This window comes from Lytechinus variegatus, chromosome 7 (genome assembly GCF_018143015.1).
Source record: "Lytechinus variegatus isolate NC3 chromosome 7, Lvar_3.0, whole genome shotgun sequence".
Taxonomy (NCBI): domain Eukaryota; kingdom Metazoa; phylum Echinodermata; class Echinoidea; order Temnopleuroida; family Toxopneustidae; genus Lytechinus; species Lytechinus variegatus.
In genome coordinates, this window is record NC_054746.1 from 33,397,598 (window position 1) to 33,406,117 (window position 8,520).

The 8,520-nt window shown below is 35.5% G+C and overlaps 1 long non-coding RNA gene across 1 annotated transcript; it reads left to right on the top strand.

The window, feature by feature from the left end:
* Positions 1-1,332: 1,332 nt before the first annotated feature.
* LOC121419064 lies at positions 1,333-8,520 on the top strand. Its single transcript, XR_005970546.1, has 3 exons — positions 1,333-1,556; positions 4,941-5,021; positions 7,248-8,520. It is a non-coding gene; the product is annotated as an uncharacterized LOC121419064 (long non-coding RNA).

The window sequence follows — 8,520 nt, forward strand, 5'->3', positions numbered from 1 at the left end:
CATCCAACTGAGGTGTTATTGATTAAAAAGTGACAAAATTTGTTTATTATTTACCTTTTCCTTTAGTTCTTCTTCAGCAAGTTCATGATAGATATTATATTGTGCATAGGGCGTTATTGTTCATGTTTGAGAGCACATTATAACCGAGTATCTCATTTATTGCCATTTCTTGTTGTTCCATGCAAGGGTTTGGAATTTTTTACTACAATATTGCAATCGCTGTTCTCTAGAGTGTTCCTGTTTTAAGTTTATTGTTATTTTATTCAATCGTTTAAACAGCCTATTAAAGCGACTGGTAATAATGGATTCAGAACATTAAAGATAACAATTTACAAGAGGATTGATAGTATACTTTCATGCTGATAAAATCAACGTGAAATCTACGTTACCAATTTCTCAATTGAAATCAAACGCAAAGCATGGCATACTTATCCCTTAAATGAAGAAATAGCATTTTCCCAACTCTCGTGATTTTATTGGCATAATGTATCATGATGTATAGTGCCTCAAATTGTCTTCTCACAGGTTATTGATTATTGTTCTTGTGTAAAGTATATACACTGACAAGTCAGAAAGTTTTACAGTTTTATAGATATTCGAAGTGTAGCGTTTGATAATTTTTATCTCCAATTCATTGGAACATGGGGTGTTGTATACGTTCACTTACAATTTATGACAAATTAATGTATGAATATAAACCAAAACAAAATCACATATAATAATATTACCTATGTAACTTACGTTACTTATAATATGTAACTTACGTTACATGGAAACCATTGAATATAATTCTAAGTACACAGTATCACTTGCGTCCTTGATGTTACTCAATAATTGTCTGGCACGTTGGTACTCCTAAATGATGAAAATAGTTTCTGTCGTAGATTCAGATGTCAAATAGAAAGAAAACTCATAAACCTGAAATTAAGTAGGTTTAACAAAATATGACACGCTTATGTTTCGTATCTCACGTAGGTCATTGGTCATGGAATAATCTGGCAGAAATTTTTACAAATATTACAGCCGATGGTTACTGCACTTTTGGTTTATTACGTTCTCAATTCTTGACTGTAGTGACCGATTTAAAAGCATTTGGGATTTAATGATAGTGGTAACGTATGTTACAGAGAGAAATTTACATCCCGTGAAAAAAATTATCCCACTATGATAACGAAGTAACATTATGTGCTCATATTTTTCAACTATGAACTTGAATATATGTCACTTTGAATGTTAATAAAAATAATCCAATTTCGTTCACTTTATTTTTTCATTTTTGTGATTCTCCAATTGTGCCGAAATAGTGGTTTTGGGCCTCACGTTCCGCGAACTCAAATGTAAATAATTGTTTTCCATTCATTGATTTGCAAGCACCAATCTCATACCGTCCACGCGTTGTCTCGTGTATTGTCTTGCATACAGCGGCCTTTTACATCATCTCCATCACCACCATGCCCGATCTAGGAGACATCAAGCCTAAAGGACCAAGCAAATGCAAGCTGTGCTTTCTAAGATGCTGCTTCTGCTGTGTTCCTAGACCATCGGTTCCAGGAAAGGTCAGTATCAATAATATTTTATACTCGGCCAATATACAAGTATGTCTACTATACTAGCCTACTCATGGTTACTACCGCTGAGGTGAATACAACTGTTGTTCATTGAGTTTGTCCAGGGAGATCTAGCACTGACCCTGGTGACCAAGTGTGACCTGACATCCCTGACATTTTAGGAGGTATATAATAATATTATACAGAAAAGTGAAATGGGGTGTAGTGAATGTGAAGGAATTAATTTGCAATCATGTAGGCCTATATACGCATTTTGTTTTGTATGGTAACGCTGGTAGGATTGTCATTGGTTTTTAAAATGAGATATGTGAACGGAAATCAACGACATAACGAAACTCTTTGTCCTCGACCAAGGGGTCAACTGTAATTCAATTATCTATTCATCGTATCATTGAAGTAAGGTAATTCAATGAATGTTATTTATTAGTTATGATATGGTGCGTTTCCCGTGTTTGCTTTTCGTTGTGACACTACAAAATTTCCTTTCATTACAATGAGCCTCCTGAATGCAGACCCATATAATGCTGCCATTTCGTATTTTTAAAGTATACCGAATTATGAAATATCATTTATAGTCAGTGTTTATTATGGAAAATGGTGTGTGTTATTATGTTTGAGATATTAGAGGGTGTATGTGAAAGAGAGGGGAGGAGTAGAATTTGGAGGTAACAAAATCTGTGGGCCCTGCAATGATGGGGCCCTTAGCTTTTTTACGGCCTGATGGAGTAATGTTATCAATCTTACATCATTTTCATACAGCATTCGAATAATTACATAAGAATTCTGAAACAGATACACCCTCGATAAGCTATGTTTTTGGCGTTCGTCAAAGGTACCCCGTGAGTGTAATTATGATTATATATTTTTTTAAGATCCGATGTTTATTAGCAATTATAGACCATTTCCTATTTCCTTTACTACTATAATGCCCTTGATGATTGTGTTTGACAAAATCATAATTAATGAGGAAAGACAAATCAGACCATACACTGTATACCGGGAATGTATATCTATAGAGCCTATACCATGTAGTGTCCCAGTGGATTTATTAGGGAAAAACACGACAAACTCAAGCAAAACAAACTGGTATTGGTGTATCACGATTACAAACGTATTATCCTTGAATAAACCAGGGACAAAAGAAGACAAAGGAAATAAAAAGAGAGTATTGTAGTTATTAATATAATTGTGTAGCGACATCATGACATAATGTCAAATGAAAATTGCCAACTATATACTGACATACCTTTCCGCCCCATAGACATATAGGCATAGGCCTCCATGTAAATTTTGTTCCCTATAACTAATTGGATTGATTAAAGATTCATTTGACTGATAATATGGTAAAACAATACCAATATACCCGCATGCCCGGTATAAATGATCTGACATTGCGTTCGTTAGAATCATAAACATTAAGTTTTCCTTTTTAACACGCGTGGGCCATTATAGCACAGGACAGCAGCTTTCACAGCTGCTCCAGTGTATGTTGAGTCATTTCTACGATGCGGGGTCAAAAACACGCACAATTTGGAATAAATATTCCTCTTTGGATATTCGAGTTTATTCTTTGTTTTCCGCATAGTTAACTCCGAAATCAACGTGATTATAAAAGCTCTGGGTTTTTTTTTTACGTTGTTAACTCGACCATGATCTTCAAGCGTGGGTTTCAGATTGAAAGTATTATTGATATTTCTTCCATTGTAAATATATATGTGGTAGAAATAGAAACAGTAACAATGTGCATGCTCCAGAAGATAGCAAAATAATTTTTTATGAGGTATGTAAGTTATGCGTTGCTATTGTAATGGTATTATGTTTATTTCAAATAACTGAAATGTGTAATTGCTCCCAGATAAGGCTTCACCATGAATTTTAATACTTTGAAACAAATACGATTGAAAAAAAAGGTGTCCCGGCTTGGTGTTGTTTATAGCAGATTCACTCTCAAAACAATTGTCCAAACAATCTATTCAAAATAAATTGGATAAATTACCTATCAGAGGAGCACTTGATAGAATAACCGATAACTATTGAAAAGAAATTATTCTTGTCAAAATGAATTTGTTTACATGTCAAATATTGTCAACACTGTTAAAGTGATCACAAATATACTACAACGCATTCTATAGTAGGAGCAGAAACAGTAGTTTAATAGATGTTGTTGTTGATGATGATGATGGTGATGACGGATGCTAATCGCGATGATGATGATGATAATAATACTGAAGATAATAATGAAAGTAATTATAACAATTATTATAATAATGACGATGATGATTGTAATGATGTATTATAAAATTATGCAGGCATACTTGCTATCAAGCAAGTTTATATCGTAATCTATTGTCTACACTCGAGAGGGGTTATCTTTTTTTTATCATCAATATCCCACAACGTTATTAAAGAATAATAGCAAACAATATTATAGGGATATCGTCTTAAAATATTGTGGTTTAAAATAAAAAGATACGGCCTATTAAATTGGAGAATTGTTTGTTCAAGGAGGCGATTGTTATGCAAATGTCGTTAGCTAGGGGCAGGCGCAGGGGCATCCCCCTTCAAAAAAAAAAGGAAGAAAGAAAGGGTGAGTATGGAAATGAGAGAATAAGAAGAGAAGAGGGAAAGGAATAAGGAAGAAGAAAAGAGAGAAAAAGAGAATGAAAAGAAAGGAAGGGAGATTGGATAGAGATGGAAAACAGAGAGGAATAAAAGAAGGAAGGGGGAAAGAGACTAAAAGAGAAGTAAAGAGAAATGAAGGGCAGAGGGGAAAGAAAATGAAGATGAAAAGAGAGGAAATGAGAAGAAAAGGTGAAAGGGAAGGAGAAAATAGGAGAGAGAGAGAGGAAAGAAAGAAAGAAAGAAAGAAAAAGAGAGAGAGAATAATAGGAAAGGGAGAGAGGAAAGAAAAGATGGGAAAATTAAAAGAAATAGAAGAAAGGGTAGAATTAAGAAAGGGGAAGAAGAGATTAGCGAGGGAAAGAGCCAAAGAGGAAGGAGAAAGAAAAAAAGGAAGAGTGGAAATGAAAGAATGAAAATAGAGAAAAAGAAAATGAATAGGGGATGGGAAAGAAGACTCAGAGACATGAGAGGATAGAGGTTAGAAAGGGTTCAAAGGTAAATAAAAGGAGAAAGGGAGAGGATAGTAAAAATGGTTTAGCGCAAAAGAAAGATTCATCAGTCGTTCTTAACCCCTGATGTTAATATTGACTTACGAAAAGCTTTTAATATGAAACATCCCCTGGTAATAAATTAGGCATCCTTCATTATCATGTTTATCATGCTTTAAGTTTAAGTTAATTTAAATGTGCTAATATAAATCATTATGTATTATTGTTATTATTATTATGACATTTTTCTTTTTTTTTTCAGAAAAAGAAATGCGGTTGCTGCTGATAGAAGTGAGATGTACCAATGTAAATAAAGGGAGAGAGGCGTATATAATATCACAGCGTAAGTTTACAGCTGAGTCGGACATCAGAAAGCTTGTTCCTGTCCCGGTTTTTTTTTTCAAAAGGAACAGAATGCCAGAGTGCATGCCCGGGTGGGAGTGCATGACACTTGATTTGATTCAGCTTTAAAATCTAGACAGTGTTTCTAAACTTTTGTGTAGGGCCTATTTTGACTATTTAATAAGATTTACATATTGTCTTTTTTCAAAACGCGCTATTTATTTGAATGGAGCATTAGTCTAATGAAAATACACGCCAAGTAAACTGCCCAATTGTTAATTAAAGCTGTCATACATCAAACTACCGAGTCACGGTATATTAGCAGTAGTAGTAGTATTAGTAGTAATAGAAGAAGTGGCAGCAGTAGTAGTAGTATTAATCAGGGGCGGATCCAGCTTTCGCCAATAGGGGGGCGAAAAATATTTTCATCAATTTTTTTTCTTGATTGGCCGCTATAATCTGATTTTTTGTGGGTTTTTAAGGGGGTAGTCCTAACTAGAGACTGAAATTTGAAGTATTTTAGTTTTTTATTGTTATAAACAAGATAAGGTATCTCATGTGGTCGTAATATATAACGCGAGCGCGAAGCGCGAGCTAAAAATTCTTTGATATTTTATGTCCTTAGAACTGAAGATTTTGAGCAGTTTTTGTAATCATGAAGAAAGATATGTAAAATGTACAATGCGAGCGCGAAGCGCTAGCCGAAATTTTATGATAGTAACGTGAAAATTCAATTAGGACTGTTTTTAGTGATTAATGAAGAGGATACAAGTATCACCAATTAAATAATGAGAGTACAAAGCGCGCGCTCAAAATTTTTGATATTCCGACCTGAAAACTAAATAGGCTAAGCACGTTTTTATTTAAATAAAGAACAAGCTGTGTGTCTCAAACCATTAAATGCGAGCGCGAAGCACGAGCTTATTTTTTTTATACACTGACATGATAAAGGAGCATTTTGACAAATTTGGGAAAGAATTTCCAAAGGGAATAGGTATATATCTCACAAGTCAAACAATGCGAGCGCGCAGCGCGAGCTGAAAATCTTGATATAACAATTTGTGTAAATCAAACTGTCAAACAAAATAATGAAAGCTTGATGTGCGAGCTAAATTATTGTGTGCAAATTGATTTCAGAACTGGATATATTAAGTGTCATTTAATCCTCTTGCATGGAATTCATTACACAGGCAATGCGAGCGCGAAGCGCGAGCGAAAATTCTTATATAAAGTCTATTTTCCAATTCTTTCCCCTCACCTTTCTCTAATTGTTTCCTTTAAGGGTCGGACCGGCCGTTACGAGGCTGTAAATTACACATCATGGGTATAATACCTCTTTCTTACTTTTCTTTCTGTTTTTCGTAGTTTCTATCAAGATAAAGTACACTTTTTTCTGCAGGTTGTCAAAGAAATAGGGGGGACCGGCTCGGCCCCCTCCTGGATCCGCGCCTGTTAATAGTAGAAGTGGCAATAGTAGTGGTCACTATAGTCAACGTAGTAGTATATAGTATAGCAGAAGTAGTAGCAGGAGTAGTAGTTGTAGTAGTAGTAGTAGTAGCAGTATGGCGATGAGTCACTGAGTGGACGGCATACGCGAGAAGAAAAAAAAAATGTTTTCGCGGGTAAACGCGGAACGCGAATAGAGTGTCAAAATAGTGCTCGAAATGAGAGAAAAAAAGATCCCCAAATCACGATGGCCTGAAACGCGAATAGAGTAGGCCAAAGTATTTTGCAAATCTATGGATACAGACAAAAAACCAATGTCCGTTTAGATTGTGTAAATCTGGGACATTTCGAGAGATATTAAAATCCACGTTTAGAGTGTCTTTGAAACCTGGTTTAGGGTAGGTTTTTTTTCAGGACTCATTCTGGCGGAATAGCAGCTAGTGACCCCCCTTCCTAGTTAGAAGTATTGGTAGTAGTCATGGTAGAAGTAGTATAGAAGTATTTGGAGGAGGAGGAGGAGGAAGGATAGTAGTAGGTAACAACAATTGCAACAGTGATAGTTCGATATATTTTTTACTAAAAATATATTTTGTACTTAAAACAAAATGAATTAATGTATGGTTGTGTAATAAACTTGAAATAACGATGTAAAGTACATAATTATGACGTTTCTATAGGCCTAAACAGGGCACCCTTATCCCTTTGATCGAGATGAACCTAATCTTAAAGAATATAATGTTAAACTTATCTGTTTTTCTACTCCTTCCTGTTTCAATTACAGGGGATTACACATGAGCTAATCTCTCACACCGGAACCATCATCGCAACATATGCATGGCTTGGCAAACTCGTGATTCACGCCATGTCATCAGCATTCATCCACCCTCGGACCTGGGGCGATGTGCCTAGATATTGTAAACAGCAAATTGCGATGTTATAATGTAATAGAAAGTTCATGTATTGGCCCTATATTGTATTGTTGATGCCTTATGAAATGAATTAAATTTATTTTGGGCTTGGTCGATTGTGTGAAATTCTCTGGATGCACTTCTAAATCAAATAGTGTCTTGTTATCAAAGAATCATGAAGACATACATTAATTCTGTTCGTTCAAATTATTCCCTTTTTTCTGAACTATCAAGGTAATAAAGTCTGCAATTCCTAAATAGTAGTCAAGAAAGGCGTCAGTGTACGAAGGGGGGGGGGGGGATAACGATAAACCAATCGCGATTGGATTATTTCATTGTTAAGTTCTCAATTAAGTCGATTCTTTTACCCCCTTTTATTCTCTACCAGGCTTGTAAAATCAAAGGGGGCCCCTATCCCCCATAGCCTTTCCGCACAATCTCGGAAACAGTGAGTGTAAGTGTTATACCCATGCAGGGAGGTAACAGTTTGCCAAAATTAATAAATTAATAATTGTCTGTGAGGTTGTGAATCCCATCCAAGTTTTAGACAACCTATTATTCATAAGTTTGTTATAGTTAATTTGTTTGGCAGCAACCGTTGTGAATAGCATGATCTGTAAAGATCACAAAGAGAGACGCTAAGAGGGGCACCGGTTCACTCTGGTCGTTCACTTAATACATCCGCTCGATTAATAGAAAACATTGACGTTGTGTTATGTAAAAACGATATAATGTTCATAACAATCAACTCACAATTGGAATTGTATATCATCGCAGATTTTGTTTTGCTGATGGCAATCACAGATGAACCTCCGCATGCTCGCCTGAGGAATTAGGCCTGCAATATAGTACTCGCACATAATATTCGGGCATAATCATATTTGATTTGTTGTTGATTTTCTCACATTGATAGAATACGCTGCATTAATGAAGAGTAAAGAGCGGTATAAATTCATTTTTGCTTAGGGACTCTGAGTAGATGCATATACAAAATCACGTACACTTTACTCCCTTTAGTGTGAAAAAACTGAGCCCCCACCCACATCTCTTAAAATAGGATTTCACAAGTCGTGCACCATTCGGTGTCTATAGATCGTTTTCCTCAATTAGCAGGCTCATTCCAATCAACAATCTGACCTTGTTAGC